General features: G+C 38.9%; 1 long non-coding RNA gene across 1 annotated transcript; it reads left to right on the top strand.

Moving 5' to 3' along the window:
- Nucleotides 1–4,477: 4,477 nt before the first annotated feature.
- On the top strand, nucleotides 4,478–17,805 carry LOC117816470. The gene is made up of 5 exons (XR_004631963.1): nucleotides 4,478–4,613; nucleotides 7,402–7,509; nucleotides 16,341–16,453; nucleotides 16,670–16,843; nucleotides 17,762–17,805. It is a non-coding gene; the product is annotated as an uncharacterized LOC117816470 (long non-coding RNA).
- Nucleotides 17,806–26,773: the final 8,968 nt, after the last annotated feature.

Here is a 26,773-nt window from a genome sequence, read left to right as displayed (position 1 = left end):
CTAATTATGCCCAAAGCTGTATTTTCTACTGCACTTCTGATTGAATTGAACTTGTTTGGCAGCCCTCAAGTGCTTGTAGGCCTATGTTTGGACAGACAGAAATGGCTTTCATGTCCGCAGTGTTTTCTGAATGAGAAGTGGGATTTTTAAAATCAAGTGCCAGGTAATGTCATCTATCAAGTAATGAATATTGTGTTTGTTAGAATTACACCAGTGCAGCTAAACAAAATTGAAAATTGTGAGAAAGCCATTTTTGTAATATAATTTTAAAAAGGACATTTTCATGTTTTGCTATTTTAATTACTTGGAAAGTGAAATATTCCAAGCCTTTTTATTGTTTTGTGATCATGGCTTATAGCTTATGAAAATGAAAAATCAAGTATCTCAAAGTATTACAATATGTCTTAAGTTAATAAAAAAAAAAAAAAGGAATGGACAGAAATGTCCAACTTCTGAAAAGTATTTTAATTTATACACTCAGTATTTGGTTGGGGCTCCTTTAGCACAGAATTGCTGTATCAATGGGGCATGGCATGGAGGGGATCAGTCTCTCAGTTTGAAGTGTTATTGAAGCCCTGTAGCCTTCAGCTTGTCTGTATTTTTGTGTTGGGTGTTTCTCATCTTCCTCTTAACAAATACCCCATAGACACTTCTGGAAAGTATCTATGGGGTAGATACTTTCTGGTAAAATAAAATGGCATCTCCATACAGCTTGTCAGCAGATAGAGGCATGAAGTATACCAGGTAGACAACTGTGTCCAGTGTTGCCAGATAGAGCTGATAGTTTCCAGCCCAAAGGATGTCCAAAAAGTGCCAGTGCATAAAAAACCCCGCCAAAAATATATATTCAATATTAAGCTCTGTAACGCTATTTTAACTCCCATAAAATACATCATAATGGCGTACTGACATCCAAAGCAAACATAAAATAACTCATATAATGACAAACAGCAGCAAACAGACATCACAGCATACCAATTTCCGGTCCATTACCGTCACCTTCTGGACTTCATGTTGACCTCCACATATTTGTAAGAGTCATCAAATAGCTTTCCCAAAATGTTCTGTGCATCTCTATTCCTTAATTAACAAGCGGCTAGTCTGAAAGAGCTGATCGAAATAACGTTATTGTGTGTGTTTGTTTACAACACAGATGTACGCTGCAGTTGGGTGTACGTTATGATAATAGTAACTAGTATCTCCTCCCACCAGAATGTTATGCTATAGTGACTAGAAGCGACCTTATTTAGTTAGATCATTTTTTACATACTGAAATGTATAATACAATTAGAAACTCGTCCAAATCATGGAAAACCAGCCCAAATTATGTTCACCCGCCCAAGCCCATTTTAATCTTTACAACCCAAAACCGCACAATTGGGAGGAAAACCAATCTGGCAAAACTGACTACAGAACACTACTTTGGACTTGGTAAAAGTAAGTGGACTGAAACCAGCGGATGACATTGCACCCTGAGTCATCACACTTTACATTGAACTTTAAACACCTTGGATTCCTTTCCTTTCTATTCATCTTCCTTGATCGGATCTTAATTTCCACATAAAATGGAACGTTTACTTTTTATATGAAATAGGTCATTGGACTTATGAGCAACAGTCCAGTTTGTATTTTCTCATTGGACAAGGTAGGTAAGACACTCTTGACATTGTTTCATGTTCAGAAGTGGCTTGATATTACAGTTGCGTCCCTTTCCTGAAGAAGTCTGTGTGTGGTTCAGGTCAGATGAGTTTGGCTGGCCAATCAAGCACAGAAATATCATGGTTAGCAAACCATTAGGAAGTAATTTTGGCGCTGTGGGCAGGTGCTGAATCCTGCTAGAAAACATAAATTGGCATCTCTATGAAGCTTGTCAGCAGATAGAAGCATGAACTGCTCCTGGTAGTTGACTGCATCTACTTTGGACTTGGTAAAAGTCAGTGGATTGACACAAGCAGATGACATTGCACCTAAAGTTATTGTGCTTTACATTGAACTTTAAACACCTTGGATTCCTTTCCTTTCTACTCTTCCTCATCTTCCTTGATTGGATCTTGATTTTCACATGAAATGCAACATTTACGTTTTATTTGAAAAGAGCTCATTAGACCTCTTAGCAACAGTCCAGTTTGTATTCTCTCATTGGACAAGGTAGGTAAGACGCTTCTGACATTGTCTCATGTTCGGGAGTGGCTTGATATAACAGTTGCAGTTCCTTTCTTGAAGTCACCTGTGTGTGGTGACACTTGTTGCACCGACACCAGACTCACTCCACTCCTTGTGGAGCTAGCCCAAGGTCTTGAATCAACTATCACTCACAATCCTCTTAAGGCTGAATTCATCCCTGTTGCTTGTGGACCTTTTACTACCACACTTTTACCTTCAAGTCAACTTGCCATTAATAGGTTTCAATACAGCATGGACCACCAGCCTTTTCTGTAATGACCTCCTGTGGCTAACCCGCCTTGTGGAGAGTGTTGGTGATCGTCTTGTGGACAACTGTCAGGTCAGCAGTCTTCCCATGATTGTGGTTGTTCACACTTGACCAATACATACAAGCCATCTACACTGTTTAAATAGTTATTTACTCAACTGTTTATTTCACAACAGCACTTGAATTTGAAACAAAAACTTATCATGAAAAGTTGGATACATTTATTGTGTTGATGTTCCTGCATCTACTTTGGACTTGGTAAAGTACTTTTTAGCATGTCATTTAATCTGTTTGTGACTGATACACATTTCTTTGGCCAATGTACATGACTTTTCTTCTTTTTCCTGTTAATCCACAGCTCTAAGTTTGATGTCAGTTCCTCTTGAAAGTCATGGTCAGGGGCCACAGACATGCCTTGCACTAGAAAGGGCTTTATCTTGACTGTGGTGAGCCTGGAAAGGTGTGTGACTCTTGTCTGGGAGATTAAAGAGACCACCGGCCTCCCTTCCACTGTCTCCACTGGGATGTCAGGGTCACAGCCTGAGAGTGTCCTCTTCAGACTATCTGGCTGTGGTTGGAGGTCCTCTTGATGACAGGATTTGTGTGGTTGATCTGGTGGAGAAGGTGTTCCTCATCTTCAGAGGCCTAACTCATTAGTATCCACATTACAGCAGTTATATGGATAATAAAAAAGAAAGAATATGTACTAGGTAATAAAATGTATTAAAGCTTCAGTAAAAAGTAGAAATTGAACTTCCAAACACTCCTCCCTCTGAAGGATTTACATCAATAAAACACTTAGCAACTGGGTTATTTCACGGGCTATTTACTCTAGCCATATCTTTACAACTCTATAATATCAGTACACCTATTCAAAGCTTCAACTCAGGGCTTCTTGAGTGGTGAGACGCCTTCAAGAATTTTTACCAAGTCCATTTGCCTTTTCAGATGAAGCTTTGAATTATCATGACCAGTGGGGCCCATTGTTTACAGTGTCACTGTGTTATCATTACAGATACTACATCAAATTAGCTTGCGATGCAAATGTAATCTTGGTGTGTAAAAGACACATTTGCAATGTCAAATCACGTATTACTGCTCTGCAGCTGACACTCTCAATCATATTAATTTCATCAGAACACGATTCACTTGAGATCGAAGCCAATCTACCCCAGCTGTAGCTAACTCTATTTCCTGTGTGCAGGGGGGCATGATGACATGTTTGGCAACTTTTCTCCACTTTGAACTCACAGTATTAGTGTGTCTTTTGTTACGCATAAAAAACACACACATCCAAGCTGCATGATTAGTTGGCCCTGCCAGCATGAAAAAAAGTAATAGATGTTCAAAGCAGAGTAATTTGATCATTCAGACGTTAGTCAGCTTCTGATTTTAATGAGCTTCTGGATAGTTTCCTGCATATCTGTTGTCGCTACAGCTAAAATCACTTTCACAGAAATTTCACTGCACCTGTGTATACGTTTCATGACTTCTTGTTGGCTGGGAAAGCTGTCATGTGACTTGTGGTGCATTCACACTTTATTTTTATGCAAACACTTAAGATCAAGTGTAAAATAGCTACATGTGATTTTTTCCATTCAAAACATTGAGAGTATTTCCCTATGCCCCCTTCATTTCCATCCCTGTGCAGCATGCTGATGTTCAACTATTCAATATTGAATTGTGTCATGAGTTTCTCTTGTTTTGTATTTTCTTTGTTGTATTCTGTCTTTGATTTCCGGTTTTATTTTATAAAGTTATCCTTGTGTCTTTGCAGTGTGGTGTTTTAGTGATTCATGTACTGTGTTTTATTTGTTACCTTTTTGTGTTCTTTTGTGTTTAGTATCTTGCCTGTTATTGTTGTTGTCTCTTAGCATATTCTTCCAGTGGGAGTTAAGTATAGTTTTATTTACTGTGTTTCCTCACCTTTTTGATTGTCTACACCTGTGCCTCGTCAGTCTCACCTGTGACTCGATACTCGTTATCCAGTGTGTATATAGTCTCTGGCCCTGTCCCATTTCTCCACAATTAGTTAAGTGCCCTCTGTTACGCACACACTTTTTGCCATGTTAAAGGAACAATTGCGTATAGTGTGTAAGCACGTATTTAGCACCTGATTGTTTTGGCATTATTTGGCTCTCAGTTTGGGCAATTTCTTGAGATGAGCAAACAATGATTTATGGTAAGACTTAGGCCTAGAGAGTGAAATTCTTACTTTGATCCCCGGGATGTTTTGCTAGCAACACATCAACTGTAATATGTGACTGTTATAAATAAATAACCTCCAAATTAGGGATAATAACAACGTCTTTGCAGATACAAGTGGTAAATCGTACGTGGCCACAATCCGATTAAAGGAAATTACAATGAATGAAAGTACTCAGTACACAGGCCTGAAGGTCATTCTTTACTCTCTAGTTAACTGACTGAAACAGTACGTGGTCCCTTTAAACAAAAAATATAATGTTATCAATTGCCGTGCTTACTGCAAACATACAGCTATATGTATTGTTAAAATGTGAATATAATATAAAGTAATCAATTTTGCATCTTTCAAACATCCTTCTTACATTGACATTTCTTCAGTGGGCAATCTTGTGGCTCTTCATAATAACTTTGTGGGAATAAACTTCACTAACAAGATGCATTGTGGGATTTATACTTGGGCTAATAATGCTCAGATGAAATCTTACTGTAAGTACAGATAAAGTGCAAATCAAGCGTGCTGCACTTTGGATTGTTGGAGAAATGGGACACATTGCGATCAAGAGTGCGTAATAGGACAGCCCCTCTGTGTTTCCTCCTTTCTGTGTTAGTTCATTGAGGTGTGTAACTTCAAACCTTACCCGAGTGGTTCTAGTATTCATAGGGCCTGATCTACTAAGATCCCAAATAATGAGCTCTAAATTGCATGTGCAAACTAAAAAATTGCATCTGCCAGTAATTGGCATGTTGCAGTTGATCTAATATGACTGTGTAATTGATAACAGGTGCAAAAGTAGTGCGAACCGTCCAATTTAAATGAGGATTTTTTTGCGATGCCGGCTGTCACCATGGAGAGTTTGGGAGAGCAGAGTGGCCGGAAACGAAAAACAAAGTTTGAAGCCACGGAGTTGGAGGTCTTGATGGAGGAGGCAAATACACACACTAGTGAACTCCAGCAGAGACGTCTCAGCGTTGCCAGAAGAAACGCGATTTGGGAGAATGGAAAAAAAGATATTTCATTATTTGAAAAGTGTTTTTGTAAGTTGTCAATCAAGACCATAAAGATTCTCTTTTTTTTAAAATGGAGAATCTTCATCAGATGTCTGACAATCCCCACCGCACTCCTCAAATCAGCTGCGACCAGAAAACACCTCAGCAGATCCCCAAAGGCATCCAGATTGTTATGATGACATTGATCATGAGTTGCTGCAGCAACAAAGAAATCAGACCGATGGGTTACAGGCCATTGCACAGAGGGTGAGAGCTGTGTCCAGTGTGGCGCGTGCCCTCTGCCGTGACACTCAGACCATCGTTGCACACGCGATGCAGCTGGTCAGTGCTTTGTCTGGGCTAACAATGGCGTCAATGCCCTGGCAACAGTCAGGAACTCACTCAGTGGCAGTGGTCCTACAACTGAGCCGCTGGTGAATGAAGAGGTGAGAGCACAGGAGATGAACGTTCACTACGCACGGGTGGACACTGGGATATGCCGGCAACTGTGATGGTGCGCTGGAATGATCCAGATGCATGAAAATGCAGCGTTGCAAGGAGTTTTTCCATAGGAGATATGGCATGGGTCCTTTTTGTGACTGAATCAGCCCTTAGGTCATCCAGCAGCTCAAAAATGGCATTGCTGGATAGACGATATGTCTCTGCTATTTTTATTTCTGACAGTCCAAATATGTTGACACACGCACGGAACATTCTCTCTCTGTCGTCTGTCATTGCATTTAGGCCTCCTTCTTGCAACAATGACCGCAGCCATTTGTGCGTAACGCTGTGCCCAGTCTGCACCTGCCTTTAAAACATGCTAAATATAGACGCAAAAACACCGAACGCAGGTTTGATAAATCACATTGCGGGTGCTAAATGATAACATTTGCATCTGCTCCTCCCAGTATTTTGTGCGTTCTGATAATCTACATGCATTCTGCATATTCATGACGGTAAACACGCTATTGACTGCACATGCTATTTTGCTTATTTGACAGACCCAATCCTTTATGCACCCGGTACTACATCAGCGTTGGTCGTGCTATCAAGTTTGCATGTTATTTTACACACAAACCTTTAGTAGATTGGGCCCTTAGTGTTCTTTGTGTTTTCCTGTGGATTTTTTTAAAGTACATTTTATTTTTCCTCTTGTTGTTTTTGTTTATTTCTTGACTTAATTAAAACATTTTCTTTAAATCTGCACATGGGTCTTCCTCGTTTCTCCTGTTGTGACAAATAGTTTAACATGGTTACCAGTTTCAAATGTTAGGATGATAATGTGATAATGCTTATTACAGATCAATAACCTACCTGATTGGCATTACATGGAAATTAAAAAAAGTTTACCTCAGCTCTCAATTCAACTTTATTTATGTAGCACCTTTCATAAATACAAACATGCAGCCCAAGTGCTTCACAAAATAACAGAGACAGAAAACAACAGCAAACATAAAATCATAAAATGAATGATTATAACTAAGATACTTAAAAATAAAATAAATACAAGAAAATATATAAAATATAACAAAATAAGTTGAAAGAAAAGTTTAAAGCAATTTAGAGTTAAAAAGATCAGATAAATACAAGAAATAAATAACTAAAAAAGATTTTTTTTTAAAAATGTTAAAGCAATAATCATAATAACAATGCAGTCAAGGGCTCAAAATACATTTTGTTTAAGATCTAACCTACATTAGAAAGACAACCAAATTCATAACATTTCAGCCAAGAGTTGACGAAAATTTTAACCAAATGTCTTTTTTTTTTTTTAGGTTGGGGCAATCTAACAGGATGGATGGTTGACATGTTTGCAACAAAAGCAGCACTGGAGAGAAGAAGTTGGACCAGCTGAGCCTAGTTTCCGAAAGTATAAGGTCGCAGTAAGTACACTGAACGTACAGCTACTTGTCTCATAGCTCTCTCTCTCTCTCTCTCTCTCTCTCTCTCTCTCTCTCTCTCTCTCTCTCTCTCTCTCTCTCTGTCTCTCTCTCTCTCTCTCTCTCTCTCTCTCTCTCTCTGTGTGTGTGTGTGTGGAGTTGAACTTGCCCCCACAGGCCTTCACACATATCTTGCCACAAGACAAGAAAGTCTTCTTAGGTTTTCCACTGTCCCCTTCTGTGGAGGAAAAATACACTATTGGCATCCAGCCCCCTGTGAAAGAAAGATAAAGCGTGACTGCTACATCAGCTCAACCTCTGAGTGTGAAGAGAAGTCTAAAAATTGGAATAGTGTCAATACACATAGCCACTCGTCTTCTAAAGGATTTATAAATTATTTTTAAAAGATCTCACTTCACTTTTTCAAAATAGCAATTCATTTTTGATGCTGATGTTAGAACTTGTTCTTGAAATGGTTAATTCCTATTTTATCAGTATCACTGGATGACCATATCAATGTTCATGTTGCTCCACAAAGCTAAAATGAAACACTTTTCTTCATTCTGATGATTAATTTATGCATCTGTTAAAGCAAAGTTGAAACAATGTGTCAAGTGAATCATCATTCATGTCTCTGATCCACAAGCGTCAAAAAACCCGACATCAAACAGTGATCTCAAATGCATGAATTTGTGCTCTAGTCCCATTCTTCAAAGCAAGACTATCAACATTATTGAACTATTTGTTATGATCACTGTTTACTAAGCCAGCGGAAGATGAAAGTGGCTTATGTTCACATGTGATGGGGAGGAGGAAAAGCTACAGATACTGTGGAGTAGATAAAATAAAGTGGTAAACAAGCTTTTCTTGGAAAGAGCTGAGGGAAGAGACAGACAGGAGAAACAGAAATGCAGAAGTGCACCACCAGCATCCCCGCCCAGTCTTACACTATCCCTGCAATCATTGTCAACATATTAAATTTGGATTAACAACAATAGCTGGATTACAATACTAGCTGCCAAGGAAATGATTTTCACCTCACTAATGAAATTCATGAAACGACGCCTGCCGTGATTCCCACTTCAGCAGGCTTGCTGTCTTTTACACTCACACGAGCAAACGTTTACATATGAACCCAAAGGGGTTGATTAGGAAGTAATAATGAAGGTGCTGCCGTGTCATTCATCACTGAATGAAAGCAGAGATGTGTTGCATTGTTTACCTGCAGTGTCTATGATTAAATATGGAAAGCAGGAGTAGCTTCTAAGGTGTAAATAGATTAAAAATGCAACAATTTGTCATGTTTTGGTTGCGTTATTTGGACTGGCTATACACCTAAGCAGACCACGGGGGAACTATAAATGGATGTAGTTAGTAGGAGTGAAACATTTACTGTTTGACTGCAGCATCAGAGGCAGAAGTGGTAGCTCATGTGTGTTATCATGAAAGTGTGTCAGACGTACGTGCTAAGGAAGTATCAAGAAATCAAATCCTTTCAACACAAGGCGCTAAGGCATAATCCACGGAAAATAACATATATTCATGCCAGTGTCATGAAATTTAATTGAATGGGTCCACAGTGGTGTCTCCCCTTCTCCCTCTCCCTCGCTTGGCTACCTTATACTGTGATGTGCTGAATTATTTCATGAATTGCCGGCTTCTTCGCAGAGCCGAGAATTCACAGTAATGTTGTGAAATGTTACGACACCTCTCTCTGCGCACTTTTCTTCTCTCATCTCACAAGTGCTCTGTAGGCCTGCGCGGTGATTTCATGAGACAGCATGTCGCACATGTGTGGCTGCATGTGTGAACATGCTTATATGCTCATGGAATATGTATGTGGGTTTATTTATTAGATTATATTTGCGTTTTCTCATGCTGGAATTGGGTGTGTATTTATATGTAAATACACATCCGCGTGTGCTGTGAATGACCTCTTATATGTGTACGTGTGTGTTCCAATGCAGCGTGACAGTAATCCCTGTGCATTCAGCAGCCAGCTCCAGTCATGGTCAGTTAAGAAGGACTGTCCCTGATGCCGGTTCCCCAACAGAGGAAACCTAAATCATGTTGACACGCTCCTGGCACACCCTGCACTAGTGCCAAATTGTTCCTGACAGTATCAAATGCATCCCATTGGGTGCTTGACAATAGTCCAGTTCCCCTGACCTCCTCCTCTAGTGGAGAGTCCAGAGCTGAGAGAGATTATATTGGAAAGAAAAATAATTGCTTTTTAAGGTGAGTGCAAAGTGTGATAATGGCCAGATTCTTTTTAGCCAAAAATAGTAGATGCTTAAAAGATATAAGGGCATGAACGGGGTGGGACAGTGTTTATGGAGAAATGGCAAAGGAAAGGCAGGAGTTCAGATCTGAAAGAGGAACACATTCTACCTAACCTTGTACATTAAGAGAAAACTGTTAGTTATTTGTTCCAGTGCACTTAAATGAGTACATCTAAAGGACTCAAAATAAAAGCGTTTCAGTATTTCAACTGAAAGTCGCTCCCAGATGATCTATCAATGCAGTCTGCTGCTGTCTACAAGCCACTCTCTTTTTCAACTGAGGTGTTTCCTGGGATGCTTATGCAATACTGCACAATATTTACTTTGTCAAAAAATCCGTATGATTAAATAAAAATCTGTATTGATTGTAGCACAATTAGCTCAAGGCTTATGGTATTAGAAGTCAATTCTCTGGAAGACGACTGCTAGTTCTGCCATGTGCATTTAAAATGTGATTACTTAAAACCAAAAATGAAGGCAGCAGTGTGTCTGCCAAAAATGTTTCCTGATTGCAAATGAGCAAATTGAGGTGCAGAGGAGCCCCAGTAGAGCTGCAACTCAGTGAAATACAATTATCTTCCAAGTCATCTTAGTGATGAATAAGAAATGAACCAGCAGGTCAGTTCAGTCTGGGTGCACAGTGCTCAGTGGCTCGAATTATCAAAGCAAACTCAAAGATTATTAATTTCAAAAGTGTCAGTTCCTTGTTAGTTCATCTGATTAATGGACATTTCCAGTATGCAAAGCTCTCACGTGTCAATGCGTGTGACCCTCCCCCCCACAAATTGCCTCTTAGGCTGCTGTTGTAAACACAAACCAACGGCTTTTAAGTCAAGTTCCATAATTAAGTGATGGTTAATTACATACCGGTCATGCTAGTGAAGCGAAAAACGCATGTAAGCTGACATATGAGACATGGTTCACCATGAGCCCACAGTCTGAAACAAACCCCTGAACCTCAAATAATATGCATATTATGTGTGGATAAGCAGGTAAATGTCACCATGGCAATCAAAGGTCAGATTTTCTGTTTCAGGACAGATCAACCAAAATATTGTATTCAACTGCTTTAAAGGGTCCCTACAAAATATATACCAGGCTAGATGCATCCCCACTTACACATCTTGTTCTTGTTTGCTATGTTTGATGCTTACTGGCTAGAAAATATTAGTAAACTGCTAAAGGCATGTCAGGGCTGTCATTTAAAAATATTTTAAAGCAGCATTTCTGCATTCTTCTGAGGCTGTTTTCAGACATTTTAAATAAGTGTGTTTATTCAGAAAGGATAAGACAGTTGATAGAGCAGAAAACTGGGAGAGAGGTTGAGGAATAACTTGTGATAAGGGGTTGGAATCAGACATGCTTCCCGCTTCTGAAAACGTTGCACGCAATTTAACCACTGGGCCAAACTGGCACCCCAAAGGTTAACTTTCTTTGTCTGTTGGTTGAAAAATGTATGTGATAAAAACTTTTGGCAAACCAGCCCACATATAACCAATTAGCATTGGATTGGTTGTATTTGTTTAATATAAACCAGCAAGATAATTTTTCATTATTTTAAAGCCCACAAGAAACCCTTCAGAATCAAAGGCTTTTTGAATTAACGTTATTTAAATACCACTAATACGTTATGATCACAAATTAAAACATCCTAAACATCCAGCTTTGATATTAAGTAAGAATTAGAAAAGAGACCATTTGGATTTGGTTCACACTGAATCAACAACCACCAACAACCACCAGGTGGGGTGGAGCCTGACATCGGACATCCAACAGATCGGAGTCTGGTCTGTCTCTGCTCCGCTGCGGTCTGGCTCTGTGCTCTCTGGTCTATCAACACCCATCTGTTGCGTTTACAGAACGTAGCATGGAGCCGGACAGCTGGAGTCATGTGACCAAGGTTTTCCCACGGTAATTACTGCATTAATGAATATCTGACTCCTCTCCTCATCCATGTTGTCTTTATTAGCCTCTGAAAATCTCTGACCTGTTGACTCCAGGCCTGGCTCCGCTCATTATGATGGTTCATTGTCGTAGTTAAGTGAAAAATTTAGAGTATTTTATTCTGAAAGTTAACCGTATGTTTTAATTTTGTTTTGGTGCCTTACTTCCTGTTTCGCTTCATCTGCTCTGTTGAGATTGATGCATTATGCCACAGCATCCTGCAAAAATATAATGTGCCGACGTGCCAGATCAAAGACGGAGCTAAAACGTAAGGGAGCACATCCAGTGGAAGTTAACAAATTGATTAGAATAGGAACCTATCAGATATAGTGCCGTGATCGGACACGGATAGACCAGACACCAATCTGGTGGAATTTGGCCGTGATGGTGGCCAGGGTGTACCTTGCTCCTCCAACCCAAAATCTTATTGGCCACCCAACTGGTCGCCCCCAATCTACCAATAGCTAGAAGAGTAAATGTAGTGAGGATGAGTTTGTTTCTTAACAGTGTTCTGCTTTTTTATGTTCCAGAATTATTTTTCTAAAAAATAGAACTGCCTGAATTGAACCTCCACTTGTTTGCAAGGACCCACAGAAGGGTAAAACACATGCTTACAAAAGCTCACTTTGAACTTAAAAATCTGTGTATGCCTTTTTCAGGCTGATGCATTCAGGGCTGCTTTTTTACCTGAAGCATCAAACTGTCCCTGAAGGCAAATAATGGTTTATTGGTAAAGTAGGCTAGGTGCTAGCCCTCACTGATGTAAGCTCCTATTATAAAAGAATATTGATAACACCAAATGTGACTCTTTGCTGGCTATGCTACCAATGCAACAAGGACTATTTGCCAAGCTTCACTTAACCAGGGACAGAGCGCTGAAGACCAGTTTCCTAATATCCCATAAAATCACTAAAAAACAGAAAGCCCAGTTGCTCATTTTTGTACCTGGGATAATGAAAGACTTGAGTTTATGGAGGAGCTGACAGCAATGCAATCGATAAAAGAGTTTATGACTGGGATTCATTTGTTCAAGGAGGTAAACGCATGCTTTGCTGAACTGGGAATGAAATTAGTAAAAAACTGGCAGATGGTTGTCCAATTCTGACAGGGAAAAATGGACTCTGGGGAATGCACGATAAACTGACTGAAATGAAATCTGTATTTTTGCATCATACTATACATCAGTAGGTGTTGTGTAAAACAGTCTTACAAAAGGATAATTTAATTGTTGTTGTAACTAAAAAATTCAACCTAATCAAGGCAAGAGCACTTAATTACTGTTTGTTGCACTTTTGGAGAAGCGTTAGACTAAAAATATGAACCTAGGCTACCACACAGCTGTTAATGGCTTAGTTGTCTGACTACAAAAAAGTAGCAATAGTATTAATATTGTGCTAGAAATGTTGCAAAAAAAAAAAAACACATTCTCAAAACTTTATTTGATACAATGTTGGTATTTTCACAATAACTGTTCTTATAATACCGCAAACGTTTTGAGTTTTGAGTCAAAACTATAAAATGTGTTGGTTTTAATGAAAAGTCATATTTTATGTTGAGTAGAGTTGAGTTCAGCACTGGGTTACACCAGCTGCGCATAAGTTCAAACGTAGCCTAGTTTGAATGTAATTTCTAATTTAGGATGGAGTTTACACTCTACTAACGTTAATTCTCAGCTGAGATAATTCCAACGTAGGGACAAGTTACATCTTAAATATTACAACTCCCTCCGAGTAGGTGTTAAGTCCTCCGTAAAAGATGGGATCATTTGAAGGATGAGGGGAGACAGAGTTCAACCAGCTGTGATGTGTCGACAACACGCTCTCCGTGTTAGATTAAATGAATAATAAACTTATGATGACTCTGATCTTAAGTGGCACTTTTGTTTCCCATGAGCCGAGATAATTACTGTACATCTGCACAACATTATATAACAGAGTACTGTTATATTAATCTACAGTATGCTTTAGTTGACGATTTCACCACCTGATGTCACTGTTGTTATTTTACAATATAGATTAATTATCAACATAACAACATCCTTTGTCATTAGCTGTTAGCTTGTTTAGAGGCAATGAGGCTAACGGGAATTAGCACTTAAACAAACACCCCATCATGAAAAAAAGCTCTTCACTGATTGGCCAAACTGAATGAAAACGTCATATCTGCAACAATATTTTGATTAGTTTGGATGTTACGGTCTACTAGTTGAGATGAATCTTAAGTCTCTGTGGTGCAACCAAACAATGACACAACTTAAGTTACAAATTTACTAGTTTCTACGTATGGTTTAGGGTGGACTTTACACCCTAACTTAGGACACAGCTTATGCAGAGCTGGTGCCACAGGCCTTTTGTCTGGCCCTCCAAAACGGTCCCTGTCTCTCATGTGGCCCCTTGTAAAATTAATTGCAGACTTTTTTGAAGATGACATTTTGGAGACAAGCAGAATCACAGCATCAATAAGTATCTGTTAAATGGTTACACCTGTCATCCACAAGATATCCTTCAACAAAGTTAAAAATATTTCATCAGACTCTTTGGTCTGAGCAGGATAATGCACCATCTCCCTCTTTTGTGCAGAGTTATGAGTCTTATGAGCACACTTACCCATGTCTGGACTCCAGCAAATAACAGTGGCCCTTACTATGTTGAGGGTGTAATGCAAAGACCTAAAGATCTTTTGACTGTGAAGCTGTTTGAATGAGAAATGTTAAATATGTAATTAAAAGAAAACATTAGCAATTCTTGACCTCGAAAGTATGACAGGGCAAGCAAATGGAGCAAATACTGGTGCTGCATTTGTTTGCTTTCAGATCTTGAATATTAAAGCAAAAAAACATCATTATAAATACAGGCCACGGCTTGGTTTGAGGGCAGATTTTAACCTTTCCAATATGGTGACCAAGCAAACACAGTTGTAATTTACTGCAGGAAATCAAGTGTCATTCTTTTCTTTTTTTTCAGAACAGTTCATTAGAGAAGGTTTGGTCTCAGTTGGTGCTCTGCTAAAGATCCAAAGTAGCAGTTTGATGGTGTTTTGTTATTTAACATGAACACAATCACATCACAGCAAGACATGGCTGCAGGCTTCTAACTGGCTAATCGAGACAAAGTCAAGCAGCCTACTCAGACTACTGGAGAGAAAAATAAGAGCAAGTGTGCACACATAAATGCACACACAAACACTTGTGATTGTACACACACATGTATAAAAACAATACATACATTGCAGCTTTCCCTAATATTTAATCTAATCGGTAAGCTGGACTGTACACAGTGTTGGACTGTCTGAAATCCTTCCACATTGCAATATTTGGGTAAGAATTACTCATGGTCATCTGCATAAATTGATTATGTGCATTATTACTTTAAAAAGCTGACTCTCACTGTTCCTGTTGATCTGTGATGCTGAGAACATTATTAGTGATCAGAGGCAGAGTGGCCTGGCTGAGTTCATGGATCCATAGTCTGTCAGGTAGAGCTAGGCGATATTGAAAAAGATGTGATCTCAATAAAATTTATCATATCAGTAGATATTGATAATTCTCACAATAAATATAAAATCACTATTTCATTTAAATTTGAAGGCAGATTTTTGCTTGAGTGATAGTTGAAGAAACCAAATGGTTTGTTAGCTAGTGTCTGGATTTAGTTATTTTATAAGCTTCTTGTATCTATCATTTTTGACAGTGCTAACAGGAAGTAGATCCTTTTTGTAAAATTAGATTTTTTCCAAACGTCTTTAAGCCTACCTTCCTCTTACCCTGCGACATGATTGGGTGTTTAATGCCGTCTTCTTCTTCTGTCTATTGTTGGGTGGCAACTAGCGGTTTGGCACATTCCCTTTCAGTGGTTGAGGGGTGTAATTACAGGTTTAAATATATCAAATTTTGTATCAAACATTTGTTTTATTTATATTGAGAAAAACTATATCCCAATAATTAGCGTTCTCAAATTATCACCCAGCCCTACTGCCAGGTCAGTACAATTTACTAACCACTATCCCAAGGTATCCCACACAAATTATATCGATATCATGAGTGTCAATAGTTTTACTCTTGTAGTTGTAATGTTTACATTTCAGGTGAATTATCCTGCGTTTTGTTGGGAGGCTAGGGTTGTGCCTGGCAGCCATTTCTCCTCACTCCCCTTGCAGACCCTCAAACAGCAGCACAGCATTCATATAATCTCACCCATGCAAGAACAAGGGCCTGAATAGAGATGGCATTTGGCCTTATAAATTCACTTTTCTTGTGTCTCCACCACCTGAGGGTCACTCCAGACAGGCAACGTGACATCACTGTTGCCTAAATAGCCTGTCTCAGGAAGGAAAGGGCTCCCAGACTGGCATTAGAACTAGACTGGTGTTTTTTTTTGACATTGGTAGCACACAGTTTGTGGTTAGGTTTCAAACCTGTATAATTTTCCTCAATAACAGTCTCATCTTACTGGACCAATAGCTATATGGTGCACTGCACATTCACGAAACAGGGAGGACTCACCAATGTTTTTGACCTTTTTAATTTCTTGTCATCACTCGGAGCTTGTGCCAGAGAAAAACAGCATTGTAGTATGCATTGAAATGTCTTGCTTCTCTCTCTATTTTCAGGATGTCCAGGTCAAGGTCCCCCAGCATCTGTGTTTAATTTCCAGGTCCATGCCCTGCAGTTTATTCTTCCACACTTTAATCTTCACATCTGCCCGCTCAATTTGTCTTCTAAGGTGATATGTGTACAGATGTCTGATAGTTTGGGAATTTTGTAAACATCTATCAATTAGCGCAGCAGGAATTCAGCATTATGTGTATTTCCTTTAGGCAATACTCACTATGTTGCCAGGATGGCCCTCAGGCTGTACATCATCTGGGTCCTGTTATAAATATGATATTTTCTATGAGCACCACATCACTGACTTCTTGTCAATTATGGCCCAAATAAGTATTCCTTCAAGACTGATCTGATACCTCAAGCCTTCTGGAGTCCAGTGACGCAGTATCCTCATCATCTGCAGTAGAAGTGCCTTCTCCCTGCCATATGCAATGGAATTTATATTGACCTGTTGTTGACGAGATGCGCTAAGCCTATGAGTGAGAGTGATGCCACAGACTGCAAGGTAAGCCAAAGTCAAACAGTCCACAGAAGACCATACAAATGGTTGATTGTGTTCCATGTGCAGTATTAAGGTTCCATGTAATGAAGGGTGCATACAGTGCCACAGTCAGTGGCAGTCCCCCCCACCTGGATTATTCCATCAGAGGCCTCCTTTGGTTCAGGTCAAGCCAAAATAAGTACATATATAAAAAAAATTTATTGTTATCATTATTATCAATAAGTCCTTCCTTCCGCTCACTTTAAGCCAAAGTATATAACTTTTTATTTGTGAAATTGACAATACTTTTTGCATGTAGCTGGAATGTGATTGACATGATAAGATGCTTTTGTTACATCCTTGGTGTTAGGCCCTTCAACTCTCCTTCGCTTTCTTCATTTTGAGATCTGTTTTAGCAGAGAAGTCAGTCCTGTAGCATTTGTGCACCTTGAGATACCGCAAAATAGTAATTCTCAACCCACTCTGAGTGAAAACAAGACATTTTGCATTATCTATCTTTAAGGCCCTACAGCAAAAATATTGACACTGTAGAGCGGCTGGTGGGTGTGGCTACAACGCACTTAGCAGACATGCCCCCAATGTCCTAGAGCCGAGATTACTGCTCATTTTTCATTACTTTAAAACCAGGGGTGCATCTCGCTCGGCTGGAAGGGAAGCTTTCAGGAGAGTGTCTGCCCCCTGGTGGCTGGCTGCAGTATAGGTAAAAAAATCCGGCTCCCCCATTTGAATGGGGGAGCAGTCAAACTTTGAAAAATAAATACACGTCGTACGAATGTTTCTCACATCCGTATGCTGTGGTGATATGTAGTTATTATTTCACTGTTTTGTGTGCAAGGCCTTTTTTTCTGAAAAGTTTATTTTTTGTTAGTTATTAGAGTTTAAAAAACGAGGTTTTACTTCCAGGTTTGTTTTGATTCACAGCCGCCGTAGAGGGAAACTTCAAAGGACACACAGCGTATTGTGACGCCACGCTGTAGGGCGGAGCTCGTTACAGTGGCTTCGCAGGCTCTGGCTGCACAATGGCTGCGCCCAGGAGCGGGACTTTTTGGCTTCAGAACCGTACAACGGGAAGAGGCGGAGCAACGCTGTCCATTTTTATTTACAGTCTGTTTAAAACCTAATCTGATATACTTGAGGATTTTGTTAATCACTCAAATTAGGCTGGGTGGTTAATAAGACATTTCTAAGAGACTTAACTTCGGAAGTGCTCATTGTGGATCCCAGCTCTGATGTATTCATTGTTACATTGCTGTAAATGTCTACTATAAGAAGGGTACTGGAGTTGTGTTTTCCTCTGAAAGGGACTGGAAACTGTCAGTCGTGTCTACTGAGCCTAACCCAACAAAAAATGAAAAAAATAAATCCCTTGAGAATGTATGTTGTTCATCGGTATCTTGTATTCCCTTTGGTGATGCGCATGTCTAACAGATAATCAAAGGCATGGACAAGTTTTGAAATGTGTTTATAGAATTTGGGCCTTGTAGCAAAATGCTGTTTTACAGGTGTTTTTGGACTGACACTGAACACTGTTGCCTATAGGTCTTTACTGTATCCATCCCCCTGATGAATGGAATATGGAACACAGTAGCATTTATTCAGAGTACATTTTAACAGAGCTAGTTTTGACTTTAATTTACACCCATCATCCACAACATTATAGCCACCTGCCTAAAACTGTTTCACCCTTTTGACAGGATATGATCCAGTCCCCTCTTACTGACAGGACTCAATCTTAGCTCATCTTATTCCACCATGAGCTTTCTACCTTACAGTATTTAGCTAGTTAAAGTTAAGGAAAAATGTCCTTTTAACAGGCAGAAACCTCGAGCAGAACCAGACTCATGTTAGACAGCCATCTGCTTCAACCGAATAATTATTTGAATAAATATTGTGCCATTGAACTGTTGTCAAGGTTTTACACTATCGTTACTTTTGATATCGTTACATCACTAGGAATAATTTTACTTTGACAAATACCTCATACAACCCCACTCCAGAAAATACAAATTATCCCTTTAAAGATCCACTTTAGGAGCTGTTGCCCCTTCATTTTTATGCCTTTTGTGTTGATTCATGCTTTAAAGTGTAACAAGAAGGTTGGCAGGTACCTGTGCCAGCTTGCTTATTGTCAGGCAGGTTTGTGGCCTCTGGGGAGAACTAAAATTAAAATAAACTGGGAAGACATAATTGATTCCAAAGCATGTTATGAAAAAATGATGCACCAGAAGGATAAAAAGATCCCTGCCAACAACATTAAATCTTTCATTTATTCCAGTCCCCTCTTACTGACAGGACTCACTCTTATCTCATCTTTGTCCACAAGCATTGCACCTTGCAGTATTTCGCTAGTTACAGTGGCAATGACAAACTTCCTTTTAACAGGCAGAAACCTCCAGCAGAACCAAACTCATGTTAGACAGCCATCTGCTTTACTCGAGTTGGGGTTGGAAAGAGGGATAGAGGAAAATACGAGAGAGAGAGCAAAGATAATGATGAGACATATAGTAGTCCTGTAATTGTATCTTCCATGGATTGGACTTCCTTGTCCACATTGCATAGATGCCATATTAGATTAGAATTCAAAGACTAAGTTAACACTGTCTTCTCTCTTCAGGCCGCCTTCTCCCACTGCTCCATGGATCAGTTCTGATACTCACTTCCCCATAATATGCACTGTTCATTGTGAACAGGGGTCAGTGTGGGCACCCTGACAGGTCAACGTGCCATGTAGTTCTCAATAAGAACAGCATTAACCTTTTAACCAATTTAAGTTCTGGTGGCTCCTCTATTAGACTAGACTCTACATACATTGATGGACCACTTTTATAGGTACTGACTATAGAAGAAAAAGCTTTTTACACTTAACCATATTTCCTGCTTCCAATACATCAACTTTGAGGGCAAAAATGCCCCTTGCCACCACATTATAAGTACATAATCAATGATGTTCACTTCACCTATCAGTAGTCATAATGTTATGTCTAATTAGTGTGTATTTTACTCTGCGTATGATGTGATGTAACCTTTAGAGCTGCTGATTTAGTGTAATGTTGAGTTTGACTAATAATGCCCTTCACATTTTGGGTTAAATCATTTAAGTATTACTTACTTTTTAGATACTAGGAGAACCCCAGGCCATACAATACATCAGCCATGAGTTTTGAAACAGGATTAAACCAAATCTAAAAAAAGGGATTTTTCATTCTTTGACTTTGGAGCCTTCACAAGCTTATCCAGCATACAAACAAAGACAGATTCTCTCTTTCTGTCACATAAACGCCACACTAAACTCATGGACCTTTACCTTTCAACACTTTGACTGGACTCTAATCCCCTCAGACAGAAAAGTCAAGCTTAATTCTTCTTCTCTCCAAAAAACTGTCCTTCCTAACCTGGCCCTGAGATGATAATCTAAAGGTTAGCCTTCCCTCCTCTCATCCTTTCCTCCATCATTCTGAGTTTTCCCCCAGTTAGTGCAGTGACAGAAAGAACAGTAGCCAGCCTGAACACTGACTGAGTGCCTATCACGACTCGCCACATCAGCCGTTGGCCTTGCAGAAACAAGGGTTCTTGCCAGAGAAATGAAGTATGGATTTCTAATTTAGGGGGATGGTTGGAGATGTGGGTCAAAGTTGCATTTATTTCAAGGCGCCTCAGCCCCATCAGGCCTTCGATCACCCTTTGGTTGAGAAATATATATTGGGCTGAGATTATAATGGATGAAGGGGCCATTGACGGTCGGAGTAGATGAGAGGTTTGCATTATGTATTAGCTTTATCTCATGAATGAGTAGCTGTGAGGATAATCACTATCTGATGATCATCATTATTATTTTTTTTTTTCCAATGTGCCCTCTCGTAATGGTTGTTACATAAACTGAACATTCTCCATCTTTTGTGCGGCAGACAATAAGGAGGAGAGAGACAGTGAAAGGAAGGTGGATTGAGGCCAATATGAGAGTCAGCTGGCGGGTGGCAGACATAAAAAACAATGAATTCTTTATAAAATCAAATTTACACTGTCACCACTTTTGTATAGAGAGAGTGTAAACTTCTCTGTGATTAAATTAGCATATTCCATTGTTCATGGTTGATAGATAGTTTTATTTAGGAAACTGATAAGTTATACCGAAATTCATGCATGGGTATAAAAACAATTTAAGTCACATAAGGAAGTCAATTGATTGTTTTAAGTTTCATAAAAACACAACTGGAGAATTTACAAAGGGTTGAAAATTGTTAATAGGTAAAAGTGTTCAAAATAGAGTCCTATAAAAGAGGGAAAAACCTTAAAAATGAATTAAAAATTCTGAAATTGTGGAAACATCTACCTGCCAAAGTTGTTTATCTGTGATTTACTTGTTGAGCCTCTTAGAGATAATACTTGTGTTTGATTAGTCATGCCTGCCATGACTGGAAGTAGGAGCTCCCGACCACAATGGCAGTTTTCAGAACCGCTTACTATTCTAGCAGTATGTGCTGATTTGGCCAAAATTCAGATTCAGACAACTTTATTGATCCAAAGAAGGGCAATTCATTTATATCTTACCATACAACTACCATACAACATTTAACATCTACAACACATCCATCATATACTCATGCTACAAGCCAGTCAAGCACCGGGTCTGTACATGGGACTAGAGGGTCTGTGGAGGACAGCAATAAGTTAATGTAATAAATAAATAACAGTAAAATACAACAAAGATTAAAAGACAATATAATCTCTTGACATACCAATGTGATTTAAAATGACTAAACAGACTGCTGTCTGAGTTTAAAAGCCTGATAGCAGACAGGATAAAATACTTTGAATACCGATTAGTTCTCCTCAAGGGTGCATAAAAACGGTGTGCTGAAGGCATCAGTACAAACTCGGTAGAAAGGACGTAATGGCTGGCCGATAATGTTTTCTGCAGTATGCAGTATATGGAGAAGAGAAAAATCTGCAGTATGCCAAAACTACCTGGATGTCGTACTGATTCGACATTCGGGAACATTTCTCAGTATGCAGCAGACTGTTTCCCACAATGCCCAGCAATAATGTTCCACTTTTCCTTTTTTCTTCTTTTTTTGAAGGGGGTCACATAGTTTTTAGGTGTTGTAAAAATTATTAAATTCCTTTATAAACCATGTTTTAACTTTTGAAATCATAATTGGATGCTAAAGAAGCAGTTTTACAATCAACTTGATCTTTGTTTACTTCCGCTTCCCAAAACTGGAAATCCAGCAACACCTAACCCAGCATACTGCAAAACAAATAATAATAATAAATAATTTGAAAAAAAAATTTAATTCCCGATGAAGCTGCCAGAAAGGAAGCATCTCATCCAAGCTTTATCACTCATATTCCCTTTTCAGAGCACACCATTTGCACATTGTAGCAGCATTTGCAGACAACTGTGTTGACTGTCAGCCATTTTCTCACCATGGTGGGACGCAGGCAGACATGTGTGATCTGCCTGAGAGGTGTTCTCACACCTGCCTGGTTCAGGGGCGGAGGTCAACCACAGAGACCTCCTTTTTTCTGATACTAAATTTAACTCAGTGACATGTGTGAAAGATTCCATCACCCTCTTACTTATGGCAGAGTAGAGAGTGTGAATGCTCAAAAATGGTGAAGGACAATGCTTAAGGTGATTTTAGGAGGCTGCTTTGCATTGCGTTGCAGAGGAAAAAACAACACTTAAACTCATGTTAAAAAGTAATTTATCAGGTGTCATTGGAGTCCAGCCCTGTTACATAAGGCTAGTTCTGCTCTTGTAAAACCAGTGTCAGGTCAGACCAATTGTTTACGAAGTGAAAGGGGTGCTGGGTAGAATATATTAGAACTGTAACAACGGAGATACTGAAAGAGAAAAAAATATATATTAAAAACATGCAGTGTATGGACTGTTGTTGAATTTATGCATCTGGATAAGAGAAATGCCACCACAGATCATCACTTCTTCCTAATCATGGCATGCTACTGAGAGAAAACTCCTTTATATTTAAGCTGAAAAGGCATACATCAAAAATGGCTTCTTACAATGCTTACACGTTGAAACATTACACCAAGGTTAGGCACTAAGGCCCTCTCTCTCTCTCTCTCTCTCTCTCTCTCTCTCTCTCTCTCTCTCTCTCTCTCTCTCTCTCTCTCTCTCTCTCTCTCTCGCTTACACACACACACACACACACACACACACACACACACACACACACACACACACAAACTAACACACAGAGAGAGAAGCACTCAGACAGACACCTCCAAACCCACAAAGGGAGACATTATCTTGAGGCGATGGATCATCTAAATGGCATTTTGTCTACATTATAAGAATGTGGAAGATGTTTTTCTGCATGACTGAGGCTCTTATCAAGTGGGACTGTCTGTACCACCAACTCAATATATTTCATCTTCATAGATGAAGGTGGGATTGGTGAATATCTCTGTTTGTATTCAAGCTGAGGGGGGTATACAGTATGTGCACCTATTTTGGCTTTAAACTTTGTACAGAATGGACAGTTTTGACACAAGCAATGATACTGAACCACAGGGAAGTATTAATAATTGAAATGAGCAAGTTATAGTACAATCCACAACAAAATCATCGTCTCATATTGACATTTGGACGACTATCATATAATCCTCTCATTTAATCCACACGTTTTAAACCTTAGGTCTCACAAAAAATAATGATAATGTTAAATATTAACATTTTCTGAACCTGAATTGATACAATACAATTAGGATTGTTTTACCAAGATGTATGACACTATTGTGTTGTTTCTTATAACAAAAACAGGATCCTCTTCCCAGTTATAGCAGATGTGGTAACATTTCATGATATGGAAGGCAAATAATTAAAAGTTCCCAAACAATATGTGTGAAATATATGTTGAACAAATTGGTGATTCATGAATCTTAAGAAGTAATTCTTATATTATTCTAAATGCTGGGCTAAAGAGTCATATATGGTTAATTAAAACATTACTCTAGTTGTTAAAATGTTTTACATTAAATATTCCCATTGGTCACATTACAATAAGATTAGACATAACAATATGCAGATTGCTCTACAAGAAATACTTGATGGTTTTTGCCTTAGGCATAAAAACATACATAGAAAGATATTAGCATTGATAGTTTACAAGTCATCTAAAGCTTATATCCAATTGAAAATAGTGTAAAGACAACAAATACAAGCTAGAACTGAAACATTTTATTGTTGTATGAAAAAAAAAAAGCTAATTTCAAATTTGATGCCAGCAACACATTTTAAAACAGTTGGGGCATCGACATGTTTATCATTGTGATGCAATACCTCTTCTTTAAGAAACACTCTTTGACCAGTTTCTAGATTTTTAAAAATTAAACATGGTCCCATTCTCAAAATGTAGGGGTCTCCTTTGTCATTTTTTTTGTGTCATGATGCACCAAACGCTATCAATAGTTGATACACTTTTGGATTGAGAGCCGGCTATTTAGCACATGGACTCTTCTACTACACAGCCATACTGTTGTATAGCAAGATATAGTTTGGCATCTTCTAAATGTATTATACAAGGTCTTCCCTGAAAAAGGCATTGTCTAGATAGCAACATATGTTGCTTCAAAACCTGTATATATCCTTCAGCATCTATGGTGCCTTCCCAGATGTGTAAACTAGCCGTTCCATTGGCATTTATGCATCCCCATACCACCATGTATGCTGTGTTTTTGTAAATGTGTGCTGATAACAAGCTGGGTGGTCCCTCCCCTCTTCGGAGCCGAGGATTCAGTGTCAAGAGATGGATCCAGTTCGATCCCATCTCCAGCAGTCACATGCCAATGTGTTCTTGAGCAAGACACTGAAACCCAAATTGCTTCTGCAGTTATTCAGCGGTGTGTGAATAGTATATATAGCAAATACTGATGGTCCATTACTTTTGCAGCTTCTAACATCAGTGAGTGAATGTGGTGTGAATGGGTGAATGTGACGAGTGTAAAAGTGCTTTGAGTGGTCAGAAAGACAAGAAAAACGCAATATAATTACAATTCCATTTACCATTTGCCGTGATTTCCAAAAAGAACTTGAGTCTTAGATTTTTCATTCCACTGTAAAGTTTCCGCTTTACCTCAGCCCTTCTTAAATGGGATAGGCCCAGAGAAGTTTGATTCTCGTTAAAACATTTTCAGTTTCAGAAACATTACTCACCAGAAACTCTAAAAGGACAATAAGTCAATTGTGACAAATACAGCTGGGTATTTTACCAGCCTTAATTTTAAAACAAGAAATCATTTTCATTTGTTTGTTAATATAATGCTATTGTTTCTTACGTAAACACTTACATTTACCATTATTGTGAATTATTATGTCTTTTAAATTTCAAAAGTTTCAAGAAGTCCAAGTCGTTGGAGTACTAATGGTTGGGTTTATGTTGTATTCAAATATGTTTGTTCCTTATCCCCCCACTCTTAAACTCTTGAATTAAAGAAATAATGTACACGTTCTACCTAAGTCGCAACCTCCGGTCTAAAAATTTGAGTCTAATGCGGAAGTGCTAAAAACTGCAATTTATCGAGGATCCACTTGAGGCTGGCTCCGGAGGTACCGGAAGTCACGTACACATGGCCATCTTTACAGCAGAAATAAACATGTTTACAGCCTGGTACAAAAGACGAGTGTAGTCTGGATAGCTCATTTCTTGATTGGCACACACTGTATTTTTTCATAACGCGGCAATTTCAAAGATATTAAGATTACAAATTTTCCATTATGAGAGGCACAGCTGACTTGACTGACAGGCAGGTACACTGTAGCTGTTGGCTAGGAGGCTCAAAGCCCGCCTCTTTACCTCACACTAGCTCGATGGCAGTTATGTTGAGTTCAGCATTTCCAATATGACTCCCACCGATGATGAAAACAGGCCTTCTGAAACAGATGGGTGATGTCACAGATACTACGTCCATAATTTATACAGTCTATGGTTTTACCATTACCATTTTGCACGCACAGGCACGCACATGAAATATGCAGCAAGCATGAATTTAGCTAATATATAGCATTTGGTATTTATTAAAAATCTTCTTGCATCTAGAACTAAAAGAGTCCATTGGACTATGGGCACAGACACCATCCAGAACCTTATTGGAGGTCAGTTACCTTTTAGATTTCACTTTGAATATGCAATGACTCCCCGCCTCTCCACAGCATCTTTATTTCAGCAAAAGCTTTGAAAAGCCTCCTTCCCCAGATTAAAATAGTGATAGTAATTATTATTAGCTGTGTAGACTTACTGCATAAAAGGGCCATGTCTACATTACCAAATCAATATAACAGAGCACTGAACCTAAAAAGGCTTTCTTATTGCAGTTTGAATTCGTGAATAAGAATGACTCATACATGCAAAATGGAGTGTTTAGAGATCTATCTGTGATGACAGTCGTCTTCTTTACAAAAGGAAATTCTGAAAACCAAAAGCAAATGATAGGGTGCTCTAGAGGATGATTTATCCACATGCTGTTTGTGCAGGGGCGGAGCTGTCACTGTTGAGATGCAGGATAACAATCAGCTTGTTAACAAAAAAAAAAGACTGGTTTCAGAGAAGTAGTTCTCCTGTGTCGAGCACAAGAAAGTGAGCAATAGATGAACACCTGTGGCTGTTTAGGTTTCGCAGAGGCGGTTACAGCTATGACATGAAGTGTAAACTCAGAGAAGCGAGGAGAGGTTGGCAGAAGGTGAGAAGATAAAAATATGTCATATGTCAAACTAAAAGACTGAAGTAAAAACAATATTCTCCAACTGAAAATAGTAAACTGGAACCTTAGAATAGTCTCATATTTGGACCAAAGTAATATCTATCTATCTGTCTATCTGGCCATCCTCTGTCTGTCCGTCTATATAAACGTATTGTTTCTTTGGATAAGCAAAATTTTTAATTGTAGTCAACAGAGGACCTATTTGCCTAA

This window comes from Notolabrus celidotus, chromosome 7 (genome assembly GCF_009762535.1).
Source record: "Notolabrus celidotus isolate fNotCel1 chromosome 7, fNotCel1.pri, whole genome shotgun sequence".
Lineage (NCBI taxonomy): Eukaryota > Metazoa > Chordata > Actinopteri > Labriformes > Labridae > Notolabrus > Notolabrus celidotus.
Note: the sequence above shows the minus strand (reverse complement) of the source record. Positions and strands in the feature narration are given on the sequence as shown.